Source organism: Pristiophorus japonicus, chromosome 18 (genome assembly GCF_044704955.1).
Source record: "Pristiophorus japonicus isolate sPriJap1 chromosome 18, sPriJap1.hap1, whole genome shotgun sequence".
Taxonomy (NCBI): Eukaryota; Metazoa; Chordata; class Chondrichthyes; family Pristiophoridae; genus Pristiophorus; species Pristiophorus japonicus.
The window spans coordinates 101,616,616-101,642,656 of record NC_091994.1 but is presented as its reverse complement, the minus strand read 5'-3'; the positions used below and the strand labels follow the sequence as shown (position 1 = coordinate 101,642,656).

Below are 26,041 nucleotides of genomic sequence, written 5' to 3'. Positions count from 1 at the left end.
AATATATGGCGCAGCTCAGCAAACATTGCCTATTCATTATCATTATTAATCCCATAAGAGCCATTCCTTCGCCATATACCATGCCCCCTCAGTTCTCCCCTCCTCCCCTGAAGGGGTTAGTGTAAAATTCCTTGGATATCGGAAATGATGTCTTTCCTTGCACAAGTTGTCATTCTTCAGGTGTAAACATAGACAGTCAGTGGTGGCAAGCTATTCAATCCTAAGAGAGTCACAGCTGTGCCCAACCCAATGTTGTCCTTACTCAACATACACATTTGAGTACTTTCCATTTTGGAACTCTGGGTAACAAGAACTATGGTCGAACCTTTTTCTCTCAATCGCCCAAAGACCCTGATGCATTTGTAACAACCCTATCACCAACCTGGCATCCATATGTTGGAGTTATACCTAGGGGCTGTACCTGTTAGTTAACTCCAGTAATAATACTTAACAAAAGCTAATGGGGATACAGTATCAATTTGCCACCTGGGCGTAAAACCAACATTCTGGGTTGCTGGCACATTATAGAGATCGCCTAGTTTTCATGGGATAGTTTCTACATCAGTTGGCCAGTCCTCAGTATCAGTTTTATGTTTAGGCATCAAGTTGAAAATCTACCCCATGAAGTCTTATTTTCTCAATTTATGGAACTCCATAAATATAATTTATTTGTGAGGAGCTTTGAAGGATGTAAAACTCTTTTAACAAAGATGGAGATGCAACCATGATTTATTTAAAACATTTGCTAATAACCATCATCCATTGTACAGGAAATATGACTTGTTATTTCACATTACAAAATATTAATGCTCATATTGTTTGACAGCCCTGTCAAATATATACAGGAACAACCCCTTAGTATTTTGAACCTGTTCGATAACTGCTTCTTATCTTGTTAAAACTATCATTGAGGTCAGTATGAATACTTTTATTTTCAAACAGTCTCTCAACTGTTTGCATTTCATTATTTGTTTCCTATTCCTGTCTTACTTAACTTTTTAGAAAATTCTCTAATTTTACTTTATTAATTTCCTCAATAACTATTGATTTAACCATGCCAGTGCGTGTGCTCCCCTTTCCCCAGGAAACTGCCCATTTCTGTTATATATGCAATAAAGGTGCAAACTGAGTACTGTTTAACTGAACAAGGTACAACCTTGGCTCTGCTTTATTACGGCCCAAAGTGCCTGACTCACAAAATGGCTGGCCTTTTATACCAGAGCAGCACCATGTGCATGCTGCTCAGTGGCCTCCAATAATGATGCCATCTAGTGGCTACAAACAGCATGTACATACATGACAATACCCTCCCCTGAGATCTTATCACGAGTCTTTCACAGGTTGAGACGGTCCGGTGCTTTATGCTCCCAGGTTGACCATCTCAGTTCAATTCCAGCCTTGGAGTCTGTTGTGGCTGGTGGCTGGATGGCTGACTTGTTGGGGGTGGCAGTGGCCATGTCAGGAATTGCAAGTCCATTTTTAGTGAACAAGTCCGTGATGGAAATTCCGGGTTCACTGATGACCCTCGAGTCCACTGAAGGCTGCTGGTAGGTTGGTTGGTCGTCGACGGTTTCTTCGTCTGACTGCTCTGGCTTGTGTGTGTGTCTCAGCTTTGTTTGATCCATGTGTTTCTGGCAGGTTTGCCCATTCTTGAGCTTAATAACAAATACTTTGTTGCCCTCCTGGGCCATGACCGTACCAGTGATCTATTTGGGACCCTGACCGTAATTCAACACATATACAGGATCATTAACAGAAATCTCGCGTGACACAGTTGCGCGATCGTGGTACCCTTGTTAACTCTGTCTTCTGTATTCAACATGATTACTTAAATCCGGGTATACAAGAGATAACTTGGTTTTAAGACCTCTTTTCATTATGAGTTCAGCAGGCTCTGTGAGTGTGTGGGATCCTGTCCTGTAACTCAGCAGTATGCAAGACAAGTGGGTCTACAGTAACCCTTGGGTTACTCTCCTTATGCTTTGCTTGATAATTTGTACTGCACGTTCTGCTTGCCCATTGGACGCAGGCTTGAATGGTGCTGACCTTACATGTTTTATGCCATTAAGTTTTACAAACTCCTGAAACTCTGGACTTGTGAAGCATGACCCATTGTCACTCAACACTATGTCAGGCAGACCATGTGTCATGAACGTGACATTGAGATTCTCTATGGTTGCTGTGAACGTACTGGATGACATGATTATGCATTCTATCCACTTCGAATAAGTATCCACCACCACTAAAAACATCTTGCCCAGGAAGGGACCTGCAAAATCTACATGGATCTTGGACCAAGGTTTGGATGGCCATGACCACAGACTCAGCGGCGATTCCGCTGGTGCTTTGCTGAGCTGCATGCAGGTGTTGCACTGATGCACGCATGCTTCCAGCTCAGAATCAATTCCTGGCCATCATACGTGGGACCTGGCGATGGCCATAATCATCACTATACCAGGATGTGTGCTGTGTAACTCATGCACAAACTTCTCTCTCCCTTTCTTAGGCATTACAACTCGATTGCCCCACAATATGCACTCTGCTTGAATAGACAGTTCGTCCTTGCAACGAATGTACGGTTTGGCCTCCTCGCACATTTGCTTAGGTATGGCAGACCAATCCCCTTTGAGGATGCAACCCTTTATCACCGATATTATTGGGTCCTGGCTGGTCCAGGTCTTAACATGTTGATCCGTGACAGGGGTACCTTCACTCTCAAAAGCATCCATAATTAACATTAAATCTGTCGGTGTGGGCAACGGTAACTGGCTTAAAGCATCGGCACAATTCTCTGTGCTAGGTCCGTAGCAAATGACATAATCATAGGCAGATAATGTCAACGCTCACCTTTGGATGCGGGCTGAAGCGTTGGTATTGATACCTTTGCTCTTGGAAAACAACAAATTGAGCGGCTTGTGATCGGTCTCAATTCAAACCTCAGACCGAACAGGTATTGATGCATCTTTTTAACACCGCGCACACACGCTAAAGCTTCTTTTTCAACCATACTGTAGGCTCTTTCTGCTTTAGATAAACTTTTGGATGCATACGCGACAGATTGAAGTTTCCCCGACGCATTGGCTTGTTGTAACACGCAACGAATTCCATATGACGATGCGTCACAGGTCAAAACGTTTACATGGGTCATAATGTACCAGCAGTTTGTTCGAGCAAAGCAGATTGGTGGCTTTCTCGAAAGCGCTGTCTTGCAATGTGCCCCACACCTAGTTGTTGCCTTTTCTCAATAGCATGTGCAGTGGTTCGAGTAAGGTGCTCAATTTAGGTAGGAAGTTACCAAAGTAGTTGAGTAGACCCAGGAACGATCGCAGCTCCGTCACGTTCTGTGGCTTGGGTGCATTCTTGAAGGCATGCCATCAGCGGCAATTTTCCTCCCAAGGAATTCGACTTCCGGTGCCATGAAGACGCACTTTGACAATTTAAGTCCGAGTCCCACTCTGTCCAAACGCAGTAGAACCTCTTCCAGGTTGTTCAGATGTTCCTTGGAGTCACGACCGGTGATCAGGATGTTATCTTGGAACACGACAGTTCTGGGAACGGACTTCAGTAGACTTTCCATTTTCCTCTGGGATATTGCTAAAGCCGAGCGAATTCCAAACGGGCACAGTAGTAAATAAACAGTCCTTCGTGCATGTTAATGCACGTAAGTCCCTTTGACGTCTCAACCAACTCCTGTGTCATATAGGCTGACGTCGTCCAGTTTTGTGAACGACTTCCCTCGGGCTAGAGTCGCAAACAAGTCATCAGCCTTCGGTAATGGTACTGATCTTGTTTCGAAACCCTGTTGATCGCAGTGTTGTAGTCTTCACAGATTCTGACTGTGCTATCACTTTTCAGCACAGGAACAATGGGGCTGGTCCATTCCTTAAATTCGACCGGTGATATGATCCCTTTACACTGGAGTCTGTCCAGTTCAATTTTGACCTTCTCCCTCATCATATACGGCACTGCCCAAGCTTTATGATGGAAGGGTCTTGCATTTGAGTTCACATGGATCTGCATCTTGGCTGCCGTGAAGTTGCCGATACTTGGTTTGAACAGCGAGGGGAACTTGCTCAATACTTGGGCACGTGTATCTTCCTCCGACGACAATGCCTTTATGTCGTTCCAGTCCCATCTGATTTTCTCCAACCAGCTCCTGCCGAGTAGTGTTGGGCTATTGCCTGGAACAATCCACAGCGGTAACTCATGAACCGCACCATTATACGACACATTAATTTGTGCACTGCCAATCAGCTTTATCAGTTCTTTGGTGTACATGCGCAGCTTGGCGTTAACAGAGCTCAGCCTGGGCCTCACAGTCTTAGTATCCCACAGCTTATTAAATGCCCTCTCGTTCATGATCGATTGACTCGCCCCTGTGTCCAGTTCCATGGATATCGGTATCCCGTTAAACTTCACTTTAATCAAAATTGGTTTACTCTTGGTTATGAAAGAGTACAGTCCATACACTTCCTCCTCTGGTATCTCGGATTGCGTATCCAGATCCGCGCTAGTCTGACTCTCATCCTCTGCTAGTGCCGGTGATTTCCCCCACAACGTCAACACAGAGAAGTCGGATATATTCCCGCTGGCGGACTTTGGGCCGCCACAGGTTTCGCGAACGCAGCCGGATAGGCCCTGCCATGTGCCACTCAGCCGAACGCCGAATCATTCGCGAACGCAGCCGGATAGGCCAGGCGCCGTTCTGCCGAACGCTGAATCAATCACATTTACAGGACTTGCCGAGGTTCGGTTCTTCACCGATATTTGCTGTCCGTCGTCATACATGATTGAGTGATTGAGTGATCTAGATGGCCCTTTTTAAATCCAATTCCTCCGCCGCCAGAAGTTTGCGCAGGATCACCTCGTGGTTGATACCGATATCAAAGAAGTCCCACAGCATGTCTGCCAACACCGTCCTGAACTTGCACAGTCCCGCTCGACGTCTCAGGTCAGCAACAAATTCTGTGGCACTCTGGCCCTCCGATCGAACGTGTGTATAAAACCTGTATCTCGAGATGATGATGCCATCATCTGGCTTGAGGTGCTCCCGTATCAATGGACACAACTCCTCGTACGTTTTCTCTGTTGAATCACTAGGCATGAGTAGATTCTTTATCAGACCGTAGATCTTTGAACCGCACACAGTGAGGAACACGGTCCGGCACCGATCTGCATCGTCGACCCCCTTCATTTTGTTGGCCACGAAGTACTGGTTCAAACGGCTCACAAAGTCTGCCCAATCTTCTCCCTCTACGAATCGCTCTAAAATCCAATTGTGCTGATTTTGCAAACAAACGTTCTTGTATTCTCGTCGCCAAATGTTATGTATGCAATAAAGGTTCAAACTGAGTACTGTTTAACTGAATAAGGTACAACCTTGGCTCTGCTTTATTACTGCCCAAAGTGCCTGACTCACAAAATGGCTGGCCTTTTATACCAGAGCAGCACCATGTGGCCTCCAACAATGACACTATCTGGTGGCTACAAACAGCATGTACATACATGGCATCTACGAAGTAGCCCTAAGCAAGAAGTGATGAAAGTGGTTACTGAGTAAAAGAAAAAAATAAGTTGCATGTCTATAGCACCTTTCACAACCTCAGGATGTCCCATGGTATTTTACAGCCAATGAAGTATTTTTGAAGTGTACGCTGCAGAGAATAGTGCGGCAGCCTGTTTGCAGACAGCCAGGTCCCATAAATAACAATGTGATAAATGACCAGATAGTATTTTTAGTGATGTCGATTGAGGATCAATATTAACCAGGACATGGAGACCTATTTTTGGATAGTGCCACGGAATCTTTTACGTCCACTTGAGTTGGTTTGAAGTTTCATCCAAAAGATTATATCTCCGACAGTTCAGCACTCACTCATTACTGCAAAGAAATGTCAACCTGGATTATATGCTCAAGCCTCTGGAATGGGACTTGAACCTATGATCTCCTGACTCAGATTTGAGATTACTACCACTGTGTCAAGGCTGACATTGCCTATTCACTACAAGTCTCCACTTAATATGAAATTATTCTCATCCAAGATAATCGAGGTCTGTTAATGGGCATCACATTCAAGCTTAGCCCTGCCCTCAATTGAAACACAGGCCTGTATTTCAGACCTCGCTTATTAGGGATCACTGCATAGCAGAACACCAGTTGAATTTATCTTCTGCATAGCCCAAGAACAAAAGTAATCTCTGTGAATATAAATGTTGATGAGTAAGAAAGATCAAGACAAAAAGGTGTTGATAATAGATATGGGCTGGATTTTCCGCTCTTTTGTGCCTGTTATCTCCCTGTTATCAGCCACTGGGAAGGTCGTCGCTAAAGTCCTCCTCAACCGTCTTCTCCCTGTGGTTGAGGAGCTCCTCCCGGAGTCACAGTGCTGATTTCGTCCCTTACGGGTCACAACGGACATGATTTTTGCAGCGCGACAGCTGCACGAAAAAGGCAGGGAACAGCACCAGCCCTTATACATGGCCGCCTTCGACTTTACAAAGGCCTTTGACACTGTCAACCGCGAGAGTCTATGGAGCGTCCTCCTCTGTTTCGGATGCCCCCAAAAGTTCGTCACCATCCTCCGCCTGCTCCACGACGGCATGCAGGCCGTGATCTTTACCAACAGATCCATTACAGACCCATTCCACATCCGAACCAGGGTCAAACAGGGCTGCGTCATCGCCCCAACCCTCTTCTCAATCTTCGCCGCTGCCATGCTCCACCGAACAGTCGATAAGCTCCCCGCTGGAATGGAACTAAACTACAGAACCAGTGGGAAGCTGTTTAACCTATGCCGTCTCCAGGCCAGGTCCAAGACCACCCCAACCTCTGTCATCGAGCTACAGTACACGGACGACACCTGTGTCTGCGCACATACAGAGGCTGAACTCCAGAACATAGTCGATGTATTTACTGAGGCGTACAAAAGCATGGGCCTTATACTAAACATCAGCAAGACAAAGGTACTCCACCAATCTGTCCTTACCGCACAGCACTGTCCCCCAGTCACCAAGATCCACGGCGCAGCCCTGGGCAACATGGACCACTTCTCATATCTCGGGAGCCTCCTATTAACAAGAGCAGGCATTGACGACGAGATTCAACCCCGCCTCCAGTGCGCAACCGCAGCCTTCGGCCGCTTGAAGACCCGTCCCTCAAAACTGCCAAGCTCAAAGTCTACAGACAGGGCTGTAGTAATACCCGCCCTCCTACATCGCTCAGAAACATGGACATATACAGTAGATACCTCAAGTCGCTGGAGAAATACCACTAACGATGTCTCCACAAGATCCTACAAATCCCCTGGGAGGACAGACGCACCAACATTAGCATCCTCGACCAGGCCAACATCCCCAGCATCGAAGCACTGACCACACTTGATCAGCTCCGCTGGGCAGGCCACATAGTTCGCATGCCAGACATGAGACTCCCAAAGCAAGCGCTCTACTCGGAACTCCTTCACGGCAAACGAGCCAAAGGTGGGCAGCAGAAACGTTACAGGGACATCCTCAAAGCCTCCCTGATGAAGTGCAACATCCCCACAAGACCACCCTAAGTGGAGGAAGTGCTTCTGGGAGGGTGCTGAGCACGTCGAGTCTCGTCGCAGAAATCAAGCGCAGGCAGCGGAAAGAGTGTGCGGCAAACCAGTCCCACCCATCTCTTCCCTCAACGACTATTGCCCCACCTGTGACAGAGACTTTGGACAGCCTCAGGCGGGAAGGACAGTTGGATTTTAAGCAGTCTTGCAGGTATAAGAACAGCAGTTGGAAGCCATCTCGCTCTCTCCCCTCTCCACACTTGCTTGCAACGCACAAGGACCGAGCACTCCATCTGGAATGGAGAGAAGAAACCACCATCCATGAGCCAAGAGAGCCTTGCTACTTAGACTGGGCAGCTGATCTTGAGACTGGACTTGAATACCACAGTTTGGTACGGACCTAGAAGCAGCGGGAGAAGCAGCAAGTAAGCCAGACTATTCTTGGATTAGCAAGTAGCTGATGTGACACAGGATCTGCCACACTTCCCATCAGCTCTCCCACAAATCTTCAGAATCTGGTCCAGGGAAGGAGAGACAGCAACAGAACTAAGTCTCTCAATAACAGTATCTCTGTTGGAGTCAAAGCACTGCACCAATGGCCCATCTCTGCAGACTCTACTGACAGTGCAATCACATCTTTCCTGCAATGTGGTGATCAGAACTGTACCCAGGGAGCAGCACGAGCTGCGACGGCAGCGAAGAGTGACGTCATCAAGGTCCAGGTCGGAGATACAGCAGGAGCGGCGAGGTCGGAGCGAAGGAGCAGCAAGGGACTGTAGGAGGCACGTGATCGGGGCCCAGGAGAGACGCGAGTTCGGGACCAGGGGCAGCACGGGCCAGCCCACACTGCGATATGTGTGTGCACACTAGGTCCGTGCAGCAGAGCAGGTCTCCAGTCGTCTTGGGTAATCCTTGCCACTAGACCAAGACCTAGCTCTGTCAAGCTGGTGTGGTGGCTGGTGTGCAACGGCCACCACACATTAAAATAAATCCACGCACAGGCATCTTCCACCCTTCAGGATGTAGTTCGGGACCTGGAATATTCGGTCTTTCATTGGAACATCTGTGAACTTATCCTTTTTTGGCATGGAAGCGAGTCATCCTTGTTTCGAGGGACTGCCTATGATGATGATGCTTCTGTTTGAGCCCCCGAGGGACGGTAAATGGTGATTCTGGGCGTAATGCCGGGCATCCAGGTTTTAGCACTCGGCTGGTAAATTAGGCTTCTGATTTGCGGCGGCGCAAAAACTTACAGCCCCGCCCTCCAGGTTGACTGAGATCATGACGTCAATCATCGTGCAACGCTGCGCTTGTGCCCCGGATGGAACATTCGTCCTTTATGCCTCATTTAACGTCTGCCCCAGGAAACGTCTGAAAAAACGGCATTCCCAGGGTGCAGCAGGTAGTATTGCCGGCATATTTAAATGGAGGGAAAAGGATCCTACATCGCGGGTCACACTGACTGTAACGGTTGCGCACAGCATGCAGCGTCAAGCTCCGACTTGCAAACGGCAGTTTTATCTGCAATCACAGTGTCCTTACAAGTTAGTGAGAGAATTTAATGGGGGCATTACTAGTTCGCCAGCGTTATCACGTTGGTTGCTATTGGCAGGCGGCTTCAAGCTAGAAGAAGGGCTGCTGGCCATGTCGGGCCATGGATGAGGAGAGGCCAAAGACTTCTGGGAAGGATGCCTTACCCCCAATGGGTTTACGAAGAACAATGCTCATACCTCCAGCTCTGTGATGAGCAGTGTGTGAGAAGGCTGCGCGACTGAAAGCGAGTGTTGCCAGAGATATGCCAGTTCCTACAGGCAGACCTACAGCATTCCAGCGCCAACAGGACTGTGCTGCCCGTCGCAGTGAAGGTGACTGTGGCACTGGCCTTCTATGCCTCCGGCTCCTTCCAGGCAGCAGCAGGGGACATATGCAGCACCTCTGAATATGCTACACATTGCTGCATTCGCCAAGTCACAAAGGCTCTGTATGCCCGCAGAATGGACTTCATAGAGTTCCCAATGAGCAGGGACAGCCAGAATGAGAGGGCATGTGAATTTGGAAGAAGTGCAGGCTTCCCGAGGGTTCAAGGAACTATTGACTGCACACACGTGGCCTTGCGAGCATCACTGGATAACGCCGAGGTATTCAGAAACCGAAAGGGATACCACTCCCTTAACATCCAACTGATGTGCGACCACACGCAGCGTATCCTTGCTGTGAATGCCCGCTATCCAGGGAGCACAAATGATGCTTTCATCTTGCGTGAGAGCAGTGTCTCACGAATATTTCAGTGACAAAGGGAAGGGCAGGGCAGGCTGATCGGGGACAAAGGATTAGCCACGTGTCTAATGACCCCCCTCCGCAACCCCACCACAGAAACCGAGCAGCACTACAATGAGAGCCATGCAGCCACCCGCAACATCATCGAGCAGACAATTGAGGTGCTCAAGCAGCGCTTCCAATGCCTAGACCGTTCTGGAAGCAGCCTTCAATACTCCCCTCAACAGGTCTCTGAATTCATTGTGGTGTGCTGCATGCTACACAACTTGGCCATCATGAGGGACCAGGCGTTGCCAGTGGGGATTGCAGGCTCACCTCAGGAGGAGGAGGAGGACGACAAAGAGGAGCCTCTTGAGGCCCTGATTGCACAGCTACCCCATCCACGGGGGAGGCAGCGTCCAGATGCTGCAGGAGCAAGAGCCGCACGTCGCCAGCTCATAATGGACTGGTTTGGTTCAATGGAGGAAGCTGAGGGATTGCTCAGTTCCACCATACAGGTACATCTACGCTGAGACAATAAACCATCAGAACCAAACGATACAATAAACCATCAGAATCAAATGATGCAATAAACAAGGTTCTGCTACACGTTCTGCTGCAAGTAACTTAACAAGTGCATTATTAAAAAACAACTATTTACAGGTGTTCTCATAATAAAGCTATGCATCTGCAGAAGACTACCCACCCCTTAATAGGAACATGGCCTGAGATTTCCCGCCCATTCCCTTCATTCCCCCTCCCACGCCTGCTGCTCCTCCTTACAGCAAGGCTGCTTGAGGGCTGCTGTGTTGGGGAGCAGACAGTGCAATGACGTATGAGGGCACGTGGGCCAGCTCTGGTCCTGGAAGGCCCGGCTGCAGATGCCGTGCCTCATCATCGGCGGAAGCAGTCACTGGTGGCTCGGGTGTGTACTGTGTAGGGTGCAAGGTTGGAGATTCAGTGGTGGGAGCCGGAATGCTGTCATCCTGAGGAAGGACAGCACCTTCCATTTCCTGGGAGCCACTGAGAATCAGATGGGGCTGAGCTTCAACATCCGGAGCACGATGTGTCTCTACAACTTGCTGGCCTGCTTCGGCACCGACCCCTCCCCATTGGACAGTGGGGAAGACAGAGAGCATGGCACCAGTCATCGACCACATCACATCACCAAGCCTCTGTGAGTGGGCAATGATGGCCTCGCTGGAGTCCTGAGTTGCACCGACAATTCGTGATGCTGCCTCCGCAACAGTCGCAGAAAGCTTGTCGATGCTCTCTGGGATCCGACTCAATGCAGCCATGAGCTCACGGTGCATGCCTGTGTTTTCCCTGGACATTTCCACCAAGCCCAGTTCCATGTCTGCCTGTTGTTGAGCAGACCTACTTTGCCGACTCACCCTCCAGAGAACTGGTTTCCGAGATTCACCTCTCACTGCGCTTTGCTGTAGGCATCTGGGGCCAGGAGCCTCCGCCGACTCAAAGCCAGCGAAATTGGGCTCGTACCCAGATGTGCTCTGTTGAGACGGGCCAACTGGTGGGCTGTGCGGCTCAGGCATTGCAGCCTCGTCGCAAGCCTCATCATCTCCGCCATGGCCAGATGTCGAGGGCTCCTTGGACGCCTGTCATGATTGTGCCTGTTTTTCTGCAAGTAGAAAACAACAGATATGTGGTTAGCAGCAGGGTAGGGGGCAGGGTGGTAGCAGGAAGGTGGCATTGCACATGTACATCTGAAGGCCCCACGCCACTTCATAAAACGTCTCAATGAAGTCACATCAGTCGCGCAATCCATTGACATAACCTCACTACCCGAAGGGGGCTCAGCATCGCCCCCGGCAACTGTCTGAGCTGATGCTCCAATGAGGGCAGACACCCGTTCCTCGATATCTGTTAAGTCCAGGATCTGAGGCGGGCCCCCGCCTGTCGGGCACTGCTCACGCCTGTTGTGTGAGATCTTCGCCTGAATAAGAAAAATAGGAAGGATTCAGAAAGGATCAACCTCCTGTTGTGCATCATAGTCCAATATCTGATACTGTGTGGATGTTCAAATGTCTTCACTTCAATCTGTGTGAATGTTGCATGAGCTTTGTGAGCAATTGGTAGGAGATGAGAGGGAGAAAGCATAGAGGCTGCAGGTGATCTTTATGAAACCCATATCAGCAGTAGGAGTGTATTGCGAGGAAGGTTCTCAATGATTAGGGAAAAAGAGGGTATGTGCATCCTTCATAAAGAGGCAATGAATAGAGAAGTCAGCCTTCAGCTTTCTGATACATTGTGATACCCACAGCACAGGCTGCAAGACTTTGAGAATGAGCAGATACATGAAAGACTTCACAAAGTGTTTGACATTCATGTTGGAAGGATAGCAGGCATACATAAATGTGAAGGGTCCTCATTCTGATGACCCTCATAAGGCCGTTGAACGTTTTGCGGCATTGGGTGCCAGTTCTGGCAATCGTGTCTGCCGCAGACACCTCCCAAGCTATTTCACGTCATAATCATTTGAAAATAGTTGGGAGCGGTCTCCCACCGCCAACCAGATGGAGTGATCTCCACCTCCTCTCCACTGCATGGACTAAAGCCTCAGCAGCCTCCGTTGAGAAACACCTGACACGCTGCCTGGCCTCCTGCTGCTCCATTTCTGCCAAAGTGCCAGAAGTCGGGCGGCTCATCTGTGCATGTGCGGAAGAAGCTGCCCGCCCTGAAATAACGTCTGCGCCCAGGAAAACAAAAACACGACTGCGCATGCGCAAAATGACCACCTCTTTTAATGCCGCGACTTTCAGCTCGGGTGCACCAAGTCCGTTGTGTAATGCTTGATTTAATGCCCCCAATCATGGATTCTCATTGTTTGCCGAAATTTCCAGTTGAAGGTGCAAATTTTTTTCAGGCGGTATCAGGACCGCCCCACCGTGATTAATGCCCCGAAATCGAGAAAGACGAAAATCCAGCCCAAACAAATAGATATCTAAGAAGATTGTGAATGCTATATGCCTGTTTATGTTTCTGCTCGGTAAAAGATTAAATGGGAAGTTGTAGATCTACAAAGGGAACTGTCACTCCTACAATGACTTGAAGCAGTGTGTTCTTAGTAGCTTTTTACAGGACTTTGCATCATTCTCGTTTCATTGTGACAGATATGATTTATTACTTTGGATTTAATTGAAAATGCTGTAAATGAGAAACCTTTGAATTGGGATAGTCAGGAGAACAGAGTAATCTTAGCCACGTCTAGAATCAAAGAGGGCAAATGACCCAGGGGACCGAACTATTCCTACTGAACTGCAAAAATAAATGTTAGAAGAGAACTTGTGGGCAAAAATAAAGGAAGAAACTCGTCAGCATTTACACAGGGTGCTTATAGCTGGCCCCTCATGTTTTTTAAGTGGTTAGAGAAATATTATGCTGATAACTTACGAATTAAAATGTAACTGGATATGGGCTTCCTGAGTGGCTGTGGGAAGCGTTTGGTGCTTTATGTACCAGTACAACCTGTGTATCTTTTCCCTCTGAAATGGTAAATTTAATTCAGCCACAGTAGTATGCAAATTACATGATCCTGGTAGTCCTTTGATCAGTTGCTGTGCAGGATCAGTTTATAAATTCAGTCACAAGGGTGCATTGCAGAGATTTGCTAATATGGTTGCCAGACACTTCCACAGCTATAACTTGTATTTATATGGTGCCTTTAACGTAGTAAAACATCTCAAGGTGATTCACAGGAGTGCTTTAAGACAAAACAAATAAATTTGACACCGAGACACATAAGATGAAATTACGGCAGGTGACCAAAAGCTTGGTCAAAGAGGTAGGTTTTAAGGAGGAACGAGAGGTAGAGAGGCGGAGAGACTTAGGGGGGGGGGGGGGGGGGGGGGAGTTCCAGAGTTTGGGGCCCAGGCAGCTGAAGGCACAGCCACCAATGGTTGAGCAGTTATAATCAGGGATGATCAAGAGGGCAGAATTTGAGGAGCGCAGACATCTCGGGATGTTGTGAGGCTGAAGGAGATGACAGAGATAGGGAGGGGTGAGGCCATGGAGGGATTTGTAAACAAGGATGAGAATTTTGAAATCGAGGCATTGCTTAATTGGGAGTCAATGTAGGTCGACGAGCACAAGGGTGATGGGTGAGTGTGACTTGGTGCGAGTTAGGACATGGGCTGCCGAGTTTTGGATGACCTCAAGTTTACATAAAGTAGAATGTGGGAGGCCAGCCAGGGGTGCGTTGGAGTAGTCAAGTCTAGAGGTAACAAAGGCATGGATGAGGGTTTCAGCAGCAGATGAGCTGAGGCAGGGGCGGAGACAGGCAATGTGACGGAGGTGGAAATAGGCAGTTTTAGTTATGCCACGGATATGTGGCAGGAAGCTCATTTCAGGGTCAAATATGATACCTAGGTTGCGAACAGTCTAGTTCAGCCTCAGGCAAATGCGAGGGAGAGGGATGGAGTCGGTGACTGGGGAACGCAGTTTGTGGTGGGGACCAAAGACAATGACTTCAGTCTTCCCAATATTTAATTGGCAAAAATTTCTGCTCATCCAGTACTGGATGTCAGATAAGCAATCTGACAATTTAGAGACCGTGGAGGAGTCGAGAGAAGCGGTGGTGAGGTAGAGCTGGGTGTCATTAGTGAACATGAGGAAACTGATGCCATGTTTTCAGATGATGTCACCAAGGGGCAGCATATAGATGAAAAATAGGAAGGGGCCAAGGATAGATCCTTGCGGGACACCAGAGGTAACGATGCGGGAGTGGGAAGAGATGCCATTGCAGGTAATTTTCTGGCTATGATTAGATAGGTAAGAATGGAACTAGGTGAGTGCAGTCCTACCCAGCTGGAGAGTGGTGGAGGAGGCTGGAGGAGGATGGAGGAGGTCAACCGTGTCAAAGGCTGCAGACAGGTCGAGAAAGACGAGGAGGGATAGTTTACCTTTGTCACAATCACAAAGAATGTCATTTGTGACTTTGATGAGAGCCGTTTCAGTACTGTGGCAGGGGCGGAAACCCGATTGAAAGGATTCAAGCATGGAGTTCCGAGAAAGTTGGGCACGGATTTGGGAGGCGACAAACTTTCAAGGACTTTGGAGAGGAAAGGGAAGTTAGTGATGGGGCGGTAGCTTGCAAGCACAGTGGAGTCAAAAGTTGTTTTTTTGGGGAGAGGGATGATGACGGCAGGTTTGAAGGAGAGGGGTGCAGTACCTGGAGAGAACCGTTAACAATGTCAGCTAAAATGGTAGCAAGAAAAGGAAGTTGAGTGGTCAGCAGTTTAGTGGGAATAGGGTCAAGGGAGCAGGAAGCGGGAATCATGGACAAGATGAATGTGGAGAGGTCAAGTTTGTGGAGATCAGAGAGAAACTGGAGAGGGATGAGAGTTCAGGGCTAGGGCATGGAGGAACCTCAGAGGAGGTTTGGCCTGGTGGACTAGGGGAAGGAAGGGAACTGGCAGAGGCAGCTGATCGGATGGTCTCAATCTTTGAGACAAAGAAATCCATGAGCTCCTTTTAAAGGTGTGTCATCACCCCCTCAGCCAAGTTTCCGTCAGGGCCATGATGTCAGTGCAATCATCCACAATAAGCTCATGGATGGCAAGGGCCTTGTTCGCAAGCGAGAGAATTGAAAGGGATCGGTCTACCTTATTTCTTTGAGTAAGGCCTAGTTGGTTACTGTATAAGCACTTCACTCTGTGACATCTAGTTGTCAGGGTTTTTAAAACTGTGTTCACAGAATGTGGGCAGCATGTATTGCCCATCCCCAATTGCCCTTGAAGGTGGTGGTGAGCTGCCTTCTTGACAACTGAATGGCTTGCTAGGTCATTTCAGAGGGCAGTTAAGAGTCAACCACATTGCTGTGCGTCTAGAGTCACACGTAGGCCAGAGCAGGTAAGGACAGCAGATGTCCTTCCCTAAAGAACATAAGTGATTTTTTTTAGACAATCTGGTAGTTCCTTGGGGCTAGAACCCCACTTTTTTTGCCTGCTTAACGTCCACTTTACCGCTGAAATGATGTATAACGCCCATATAGCGGCCATTTTGGCATAAAATGGAAACTGATGGGCTTTTTTAGGAGACTTATCGGCGAACGTTATTTTTCCAATAGGCTTAATGCCAAGAAAAAATATTACCGCCCGCCACTTTTTTGGGATGGAATCAGCAGAATGGCCGAAATTAATGCCCATATCGCCCAGCGTTACTTTCCGCACGGAATTAACGCCGAGATTCAATATGAATGCTCGCCCACTGTTTCTTGTCGTAAAGAGCATATTTACCCAAACTAGCGGCCATGGAGATCGGCCATCATCAATTTCACCCCCTCGCACACATATCGTCTAACAATATCGCTCGCTCAAAAAAACGCCCACAAAAAGTGGAACTAACCGGAACGAACGCCAGTGGTATGGCTGGCATTTGTTAAATCCCACTCTTACGTGAGGAGCTGATTATCGCAAAGATTTGTCTGAAAGAGCGCTGATGTGAGTGACAACGCTGACATACTGCTGTGCGTGTGCAGCTCAGACATCAATGGTGTCCATCACCTTGGTGCCAGTTAAAGTTTACGTTGATTGATGTTTAGTTGTATATCACCCTTTCATGGTAAGAAATCATCAGTGTGTAATGGTCCAACTATCTGAGACAATGCGCAACAAAGTTATGTTCAATAACAAAAGTTTAATATTAACATTGGTCTGAAATCATAAGTATCACAGCCAATAATACCCAACCCCCGCCCACACCCCACTTTTTCCACCATTAACATAAATCACATGTTCAACATGGCCATCAACACAGAATACAAAGGCAAAGCAGGGGCGTGGTCCCCAGCGCCCATACATTGCAACAAATTGCATACACCCAGATGGAGATATAACACAGCCATCACCTGCACACTTGCGACTCACTTTCCTTCCCCCTCTCCTTCATCTCCCCACCTCTACCCTTTCCCCTCCTCGCGCCACGGCGCCTGGCCGAGGAGCTCCTCAGGCGGTGCCTCATTGCGGGGAATGAAGGCAGATGCGGTGGTTGCACGGGTACGGGAGCGGGCCCCGAAACATAAAAAATAGGCGCAGGAGTAGGCCATTCGGCCCTTCTAGCCTGCACCGCCATTCAATGAGTTCAGGGGGCAACATTCTCTAATGCAGAAGCAGGATCTTGGTCCTTGCTCTCATCTGTCTTTTGCAGTGGTGGTGCGGAACCTAGGGGTGAAGTGCCGCACTCGGGGACCACTGGGAACCCTCTGCCACCAGTGTTCCTGGCTACCAGCTCCAGGGCCTCCTTCATTCTTTCCATATTATATCTTATTTGTTGGACAAAAACTCGGTGCCAACTATGTTCTTGATGCTTAGTAGGCTTTTTGCTACTGGTGAATCTCCGTCGTGCCTCCCACAACAGCCAGACGAGCACACACCACAGCCACACATGCTTTCAGTGCCTCTGAGCTCCCTCTCTCTGTCTCCTTTTCTGCGCATGTCGTGATGACCCTTGACCTCCTGAATCGCAGGAATCAAGCGTTGCCATGCCGTTGCTAAGGACGGCCACACTTTATGACAGAAATTTTTTTTTACACTACCGCCCATTTGATATCGCTCGCGGTAACGCCCATTTTCAAAAATGTAAACTAGGTGTTTTGAGAATGGGCAAGAAGCCGGCGATCTGAAAATCCTTTTTTACCGCCCATGCCGGAAATAACGCCCATTTAGCCCAAAAATGGAGGTTCTAGCCCTTGGAGATTGATTAAGAGGGGAAAAATAGAGTATGAGAGTAAACTTGCAAGGAACATAAAAACCGACTGCAAAAGTTTCTACAAGTATGTAAAAAGAAAAAAATTAGTGAAGACAAATGTAGGTCCTTTACAGTCAGAAACGGGACAATTTATAATGGGGAACAAGGAAATGGCAGAACAATTAAATAAATACTGCGGTTCTGTCTTCACAGGAGAGGACACAAATAACGTCCCAGAAATGCTAGGGAAGCAAGGATCTAGTGAGCAAGAGGAATAAAAGGAAATGATTATTAGTAAGAAAATATTGCTGGAGAAACTAATGGGACTGAAAGGCGATAAATCCCCAGGGCCTGATAATCTGCATCCCAGAGTACTAAAAGAGGTAGCCATGGAAATAGTGGATGCATTGGTCGTAATCTTTCATAATTCTATAGATTATGGAACAGTTCCTGCAGATTGGAGGGTGGCAAATGTAACCCCACTATTTAAAAAAGGAGGGAAAGCGATAACAGGGAACTGCAGACCGGTTAGCCTAACATCAGTAGCAGGGAAAATGCTAGAGTCTATTATAAAGGATGTGATAATGGGACACTTAGATAATATCAATGGGATTACACAAAGTCAACATGGATTTATGAAAGGAAAATCGAGTTTGACAAACCTACTGGAGTTTTTTGAGGATGTAACTGATAGAATAGATAAGGGAGAACCAGTGGATGTAGTGTATTTGGATTTTCAGAGGCCTTTGATAAAGTCCCACATAAGAGGTTAGTGTGCAAAATTAAAGCAATAGGATTGGGGGTAATACACTGGCATGGATTGAAAATTGGTTAACTGACAAGAAACAGAGAGTAGGCATAAACGAGTCTTTTTCGGGGTGGCGGGCAGTGACTAGTGGGGTACCACAGGGATCAGTGTTTGGGCCCCAGCTATTCACAATATATATAAGTGATTTGGATGAGGGAACAAAATGTAATATTTACAAGTTTGCTGACGACACAAAACTAGATAGGATTGTGAGTTGTGAGGAGGATGCAAAGACGCTGCAAGGCGATTTAGATAGGTTGAGTGAGTGGGCAAACATATGGCAGGTGCAGTATAATGTGGATAAATGTGAAGTTATCCACTTTGTTAGGAAAAATCTGAAGACAAAGTATTATTTAAATGGTGATAGCTTGGGAAATGGCGATGTAAAAAGGGACCTGGGTGTCCTGGTACACCAGTCATTGATAGCAAACATGCAGGTGCAACAAGCAGTTAGGAAGGCAAATGGTATGTTGGCCTTCATTGCAAGAGAATTTGAGTACAGGAGCAAGGATGTCTTACTAGAGTTATACAAGGCCTTGGTAGCACCTGGAGTATTGTGTGCAGTTTTGGTCTCCTTACCTAAGAAAGGATATACTTTCCATATAAGGAGTGCAACGAATCACCAGGTTGATTCCAGGGATGGCAGGACTGTCGTATGAAGAGAGATTGGGCCGACTAGGCCTGTATTCATTAGAGTTTAGAAGAATGAGAGGAGATCTCATTGAAACGTATAAAATTCTAACGGGGTTGAACAGACTGGATGCGGGGAGGATGTTTCCCCTGGCTGGGAAGTCTAGAACAAGGGGTCACAGTCTCAGGATACGGGGTAGGAAATTTGGGACTGAGATGAGAAGAAATTTCTTCACTCCGAGAGTGGTGAACCTGTGGAATTCTCTACCACAGAAGGCTGTGGAGACCACTGAATATATTTAAGAATGAGATAGATAGATTTCTCGACACAAAAGGCATCAAGGGGTATGGGGGAAAAGCGGGAGGATGGTGTTGAGATAGAGGATCAGCCATGACTATATTGAATGGCGGTGCAGGCTCAAAGAGCCGAATGGCCTACTACTGCTCCTATTTTCTATACTCTACAAAAATCCAACAATGTATCTATAGTGATATCTTGCAGGGATCCAACGGCGTGTACCCTCCAGGGTCCAACAATGCATCAAGCCAGCGTTGTCAGCTCACATCCCGAGATTGAAAGAAAACAATCTATAGAGATATTCTGTAGGGATTCAATGAGATATCCTTTGAGATACTGTTCAGGATCCAATAATGTATTCTTATAGAGATGCGGTGTATGGATCAGGAGATGTATCTTTAGCGATACTATTTAGCGTGCATAACGGAATACACAGAAACATTTGTAAGAAGTTCAAAAATGAGTCAAAAGGTTGTCAACAAATATGTTCATAGTGGCTTTTATGGAATTAATTTCTGCGTCCAAGGATGCATGTTTGAAAACAAGTTGCCAAAAAGTACTGGATTGACTACTCCCTATAATAAAAATGATCTTATAACTACAATCTGTCGCTACATTCTCTGCCAGCTATCATCTAATAACAACCCTGGGACCAATATGACATTTATTTTCCAGGGTTTTTTTTCCAAATGGTAACAATTTTTGTAAACTTGCATCGGTTTCCTCAACACTGAGACTGACACCAAATAAACACATGGCCTTGCGATTTCAAAGTCAAAATGTCTGATCGGGTTCTTCAAGTTACAACAAAAAAATTATTACAACTTTGTTTGACAGTCCATTGAATTTGGGATTGTTGTACTTAACAAATAAAAGATGTGATTATAAGCTGCAAGTGCCTGGGTATGCACCTTATGTACAAATCCAGCAGTGCAAAGGCCCTGATTTGGAACACGTGCAGGCAAAACCTTCATTTCTAGTGTTTAATTATCTCCTGACCCTCTCATGTTCCCTCAGTCACTCAAACTTTTATCACATGCTACATCCCTTGAAAAAGTACTGTATGGAATTGTGAAATAATTGGGTCAAGTTTTCTTTTCACCCACCTGCCAAATTTCACCCTCCTCCACTGAAGGTGTTAACTCTTATATATTCTTTCAAATATCTTTTGATACATGAGTTATGCCTAAAGTCTGGAAGGTTTCCAACGTCAGACCTATTCAAGAAGAGAAAAAGATAAACCAAGTAACTATCGACCAGTCAACTAAATACGTGGATTAATTAACAACAGCCAGCCCAGATTTATAACTGACAAATCATGTTTAATAAATTTGGTGGCGTTTTTTGATGAAATACTGGAGTGAATTGTTAAAGAAAATGCAATGGATGTTGCGTATATGGAACATCTCAAAAGGCGTTTGATAAGGTGCTTCATACAAGGCTTATTAATGAAACAAAGGCCCACGGTATTAAGGGTGTGTGTTAACATGGATGGGAAGTTAGCTAAGGGACAGAAAACAGAGAGTTAATCGGTGTTTTTTGGACTGGAGGGATGTATGCAATGGTGCCCCCTCGGGCTCAGTGTTAAACCAATTCTCCTTTCTGTTTTTCTACTCCTTTTAAAGTTTTACTATTTAGTGTACATTTCCAACCATTATTTCTCTGAAAATGTATCACCTCATTTTTCTTCATAATGAGTCTATATAAATGACATTTGTGAGCATTCTCATATTGTGTCAACTGTGAACTGATACAGTGATTGCTGCTTGTGACATAGCTATTATATACTATCAAAATTCCCACTGCTTAAAAAAACTTCAGTTCCTGGTCTGTATTGAGTCAGCTGGCTTCAGCTAGGACCGAAGGACACCACAATGGGTCTTAAAATTGCGATCGCTATTGTTGTCAGTGGGAAAGTGGAGCTCTGAAAATTAGTTTTCAGTGGTTTTTGGCGAGGGGTGATTGCAGAACAATGCAAAAAGGCCAACGTAAGTGATAGCATAAGTCACTTTTTCCAAATTTCTTCTTTAAGACCATAAGAAATAGGAGCAGGAGTAGGCCATTTGGTCCCTCGAGCCTGCTCCGCCATTCAATAAGGTCATGGCTGATCTGATCATGGACTCAGCTGCGCTCCCCAAAACATTTTACTCCCTTATTGCTCAAAAATCTGTCTATCTCCGCCTTAAATACATTCAATGACCCAGCCTTCATGGCTCTCTGGGGCAGATTAATTCCATAGATTTACAACCCTTTGAGAGAAGAAATTTTCCTCATCTCAGTTTTAAATGGGCGACCCCTTATTCTAAGACTATGTCCCCTAGTTTTAGTTTCCCTTATTTTTAGTTTCCCCTATGAGTGGAAATATCCTCTCTGCATCCACCTTGTCGATCCCCCTCATTATCTTATAAGTTTCAATAAGATCACCTCTCATTCTTCTGAACTCCAATGTGTATAGGCCCAACCTACTCAACCTATCCTCATAAATCAACCCCCTCATCTCCAGAATCAACCTAGTGAACATTCTCTGAACAGCCTCCAATGCAAGTATATCTTTCCTTAAATATGGAGACCAAATGTGTACGCAGTATTCCAGGTGTGGCCTCACCAATACCCTGTACAGTTGTAGCAGGATTTCTCTGATCAAGGGGTATGGGGGGATCAAGGGGTATGGCGAGAAAGCAGGAATGGGGTACTGAGGTTGCATGTTCAGCCATGAACTAATTGAATGGCGGTGCAGGCTCTAAGGGCCGAATGGCCTATTCCTGCACCTATTTTCTATGTTTCTATGTTTCTATGTTTATACTCTATCCCCCTTGCAATAAAGGCCAACATTCCATTTGCCTTCCTGACTTGCTGTACCTGCATACTAACTTTTTGTGTTTTATGCACAAGGACTGCCAGGTCTCTCTGTGCTGCAGCACTTTGCAATTTTTCTCCATTTAAATTATAATTTGCTTTTCTATTATTTCTGTCAAAGTGGATAACCTCACATTTTCACACATTATACTCCATCTGCCAAATTTTTGCCCACTCACTTAGTCTGTCTATATATCCCTTTGCAGATTTTTTGTGTCCTCCTCACACATTGCTTTCCCACCCATCTTTGTATCATCAGCAAACTTGGCTACATTACACTCGGTCCCTTCATCCAAGTCATTAATATAGACTGTAAATAGTTGCGGACTCAGCACCAATCCCTGCAGCACCCCACTAGTCACTGTTTGCCAACCGGAAAAAGACCCATTTATCCCGACTCTCTGTTTTCTGTTAGTTAACCACTCCTCTATCCATGCTAATATATTACCCCCAACCCCGTGAGCTTTCATCTTGTGCAGTAACCTCTTATGTGGCACCTTATCGAATGCCTTCTGGAAATCCAAATACACCACATCCACTGGTTCCCCCTTATCCACCCTGCTTGTTACATCCTCAAAGAACTCCAGCAAATTTGTCAAACATGATTTCCCTTTCATAAAACCATGCTGACTCTGCTTGATTGAATCATGCTTTTCCAAATGTCCTGCTACTGCATTCTTAATAATGGACTCCAGCATTTTCCCAACGGCAGATGTTAGGCTGACTGGTCTATAGTTTCCTGCTTTTTGTCTGCCTCCTTTTTTTAAATAGGGGCTTTACATTTGCGGTTTTCCAATCTGCTGGAACCACACCAGAATCCAGGGAATTTTGGTAGACTACAACCAATGCATCCACTATCTCTGCAGCCACTTCTCTTAAGACCCTAGGATGTAAGCAATCAGGTCAAGGGGATTTGTCAGCCTTTCATCCCATTATTTTACCTAGTACTACTTCTTTAGTGATAGTGATTGTATTAAGTTCCTCCCTTTTACGCCACCCAAGGGGCCCAACATCATAGATGTGGCATTACAATGGAGCAAAATCCCAGGAAATTATTGGCCTATAATCATTAAGTAAGCATTACTAGTCACCAAGGCTTAAACCCCAGACCTTCTAGAGTGGTGGACCCATAACAGCCTCATTAAGTTATGGGGTTGGATTTATTGCTTTATTGAATTGATGCTAAATTCACATAGATACCATGTCTGCCAAATGTCCTGCCCTCTTAATAGTTTTCTGCCACCTACCCACCATTTCAGTGTGCTTAAGCAACATTCTAAGCAAACTACCCACAGATAACCTACAGCCTACTTTGAATGGCATCACCTGACATACCAGCCTCCATCTTCTATTTCACTCTGCCAATCTTTCACTTTAATGGATGCTAGAACCATAAGTTTCAAATTGACACAGCCTTGGTCTAATTGCATAATTATAAAAAACTGCTCTGTTCCACACTTCTGAAATGACTTTAGTGATGCCCTTGCCCAACTCTTTTGTAACAAATTTATAAAACCTTAGCCATTTAAAAAATCATTCTCTGCATTATTATGTAGGGAAGTAACACCTGTGCTGTGCAAATTCAGTTTGACATTTGTGAGCACTCATATTGTGTCAACTGTGAATTGATACAATGATTGCTGCTTGTGAATTAGCTATCATACACTTATAACATTTCCCCTGCTTTAGGTCTCTGTCAAATAATTAAATTTGACACAATAATTCTCCAATTTACACATTTGAAAAATAACTACGGTATTTTAAGGCTCTAAAATAACTACTCACACAAACACCTGCAAGATTATCCCTCCCGACTGCACACTTGGGAAGTAGCATTTCAATGCATGCTTGTAAAACAGTTCCTCATTGCCCACTAGTGAATTGCTTACACAGTTGTACCTTCGTAAATTAATGTCATGACAACAAACTTGTGAATCGACTACCTAATTGCATTCTTGTAAAATACTCAGTTAGTGAAATGCTTGTGAGTTTAAGTAACAACCCATTCATTGCACGCTTGTAAAACACCCACTTGTGAAATTATCACCTCACTGCACACTTGTGAAACATCAGCTTGCACACTTTTGAAGTAATTCAGTTCATGCAGATTTATGTCAAGATTTCTTTGCTGGATGTTTGTGAAAGATCTTCCTCCACTGGGCATTTGTGAAATCACCTTTTTTTGCACACTTGTGCAATAATGCCTTGGTCTCACACACTTCTGATCGGATGATAAGAATACTCAAATCAGCCATCTGTGCTTTCTCAAACGTTTGGGTTCATTATTGCAATACAACTTCTCAGCCTAACAAATTGTTTCTCGCAGCAGGCAGCCCACTCTTTTTTTTTACAGCTGGTTTCCATTTCCAAACACTTTGCTGGGACTTTTGTATTGTATTGTAATACATGCAGAAGAAAAATAATTCTCTTCATCAGGAAGTTGCATGTTGGGGTGGTGAAGAGTCTGTCTTTATTAAGCTTTAAGCAAGACTGCAAAATGTTGGCACAGCCACAGGGAAATCCCACAACCACAAAAACGTCTTCCTTTGAAGCTGTGATGAAATGCAAAAGTTGCTGTTTAACCACATTGAAGGGTAAAATAAATCACGCTGTCACACCGCGCGCTACACAGATGTAGGGTATAAAGCTTCCCCAAAGAATGACAAAACACATTCCCTTGTGGATACAAGCAAACGAGGTAACTATAAATCGAAGATAATAAACATTTCCAAGCACTTATGGGAGGTATTGGTGATAACATTTCAACCCCCACCCCCCCCCCAATCTGAGCTTCAAACGATAAATTAACAGCAACCTGTTCTTCCATATGTCAATGTAACAATAGATTCATTATTTGTTGGTTAAACAAATATGTTCCGAGGCAACGAGGCTGATGCCGGGGATTAGGTACCTGAGCTGCAAGGAGAGTCGATGGAAATTGGGGATGTTTATGCCACTCGGTGAATGAGGCTCGGGGACGATCTTTAAGAATTTTTCGACGCGCTTGCTGTTCCCGCCCGCGCACCGAGCCACGCGCTGTTGAGCTACGTGCACACCTGTCGGCTGCTTGCGCTCCCTGATCCTCCAATTACAGCTTCACGTTTTCCCGCGCTCTCGCAGCCGCTCGCGCTTTCACCACTCTTTTAGAGTAAACAAAATAAACATTAGATCAGGTGCTCTCCCCCCCCACCCCCCCCCCCCCCCCGATCTGGGGGACACTCCAGACACTTTTAACTGCCCTCTTTTTTTTTTGTTTTTTTTTGGGGGGGGGGGTTTGTGTGATTTTTTGGGGGGGGCATTAAAATAATATAATTTACAAGTGCCCCCTATAAAAGGAGAGGGGGACACTAAAACCCGGCAATTAAAACAAATTAAACTTTAAAACATAAAATCAAATTAAAATTTGGTTGCCGGGGGTGATGATGCACTCCAGTCCCTCCGGCGCCCACCTCTCGCGGAAGGCCGCGAGCGTACCCGTGGACACCGCGTGCTCGCGCTTTCACCATTGGGTTTGAGTGCTGAGCACCTGCCGCCCGCTCGCGCTCCCTGATCCTCGAATCACAGCTTCACTTTTTGCCACGCTCTCTCCAGCCGCTCGCGCTTTCACCGTTGGGTTTTGAGTGCTCAGCTCGCGGCCCCCGGTTCAGACACCTTCGCCCACTCTGCTGCCCTGTAGTTAAACGCCGTTTTAAATTAGATAGATCTGCTAATAAAATGTGGAACGATAAAATGGAAAAGCAGATGGGGAGAGGACCCGCTTCGCACCCATCCCTCTACCCCCACGCAATAAAAGGAGCAAAACACGGGCTGAAAAAAGAGCTGAGAAGAATCTCAAAAGCTGGATGAGTGAAGCAGACTGGGATGAGGAGGTGGCAACAGCGAGCTTCCGATCCAAGTCCAAATCCCGGGATTACTGACATTCTGGCTATAAAATGGGAATCAGAGTGCCTC

General features: G+C 46.1%; 1 protein-coding gene across 7 annotated transcripts in view; it reads right to left on the bottom strand.

Annotated features, from left to right (window-relative positions):
• The window catches only part of LOC139229314 (butyrophilin-like protein 2), a 549,799-nt gene extending 524,573 nt beyond the window's left edge, over window positions 1-25,226 (bottom strand). For 3 of the 7 annotated variants that reach the window (XM_070860996.1, XM_070861000.1, XM_070860999.1), the window contains exons 1-3: window positions 25,002-25,156; window positions 24,267-24,642; window positions 20,341-20,450 (exon numbers count right to left, since the gene is read on the bottom strand). The gene's annotated coding sequence lies outside the window, so the exon portion shown is untranslated. Of the gene's footprint in view, window positions 1-20,340; window positions 20,451-24,266; window positions 24,643-25,001 lie in introns of all 7 variants that reach the window. The other 4 variants (XM_070861002.1, XM_070861003.1, XM_070861001.1 and 1 more) reach the window with 3 other exon arrangements.
• Window positions 25,227-26,041: the final 815 nt, after the last annotated feature.